The following is a 341-nucleotide window of genomic DNA, read 5'->3' on the forward strand; positions in this document are numbered from 1 at the left end:
GCTGACAAAAGGACTGCTGATGTTGTTGGAATCTGACCTCCCTGCACTCGAAATGGATTTTATGGAGCTACAGAACTCCAATTGGCGAGCTCTCAACGGCGTTGGAAAGTAGATATCCAGAGCTTTCCAGAAATATATAATAGTTCATACTTTATTCGGAAATTGACAACATAACTTGGCGTTGAACGCCAAGTACATGCTGCTGTCTGGAGTTAAACGCCAGAAAAACGTCATGATCCGGAGTTGAACGCCCAAAACACGCTATAACTTGGTGTTCAACTCCAAGAAAAGCCTCAGCTCGTGGATAGATCAAGCTCAGCCCAAACATACACTAAGTGGGC

The sequence above is a fragment of the Arachis duranensis genome, chromosome 1, assembly GCF_000817695.3.
Source record: "Arachis duranensis cultivar V14167 chromosome 1, aradu.V14167.gnm2.J7QH, whole genome shotgun sequence".
Classification (NCBI taxonomy): Eukaryota; Viridiplantae; Streptophyta; class Magnoliopsida; order Fabales; family Fabaceae; genus Arachis; species Arachis duranensis.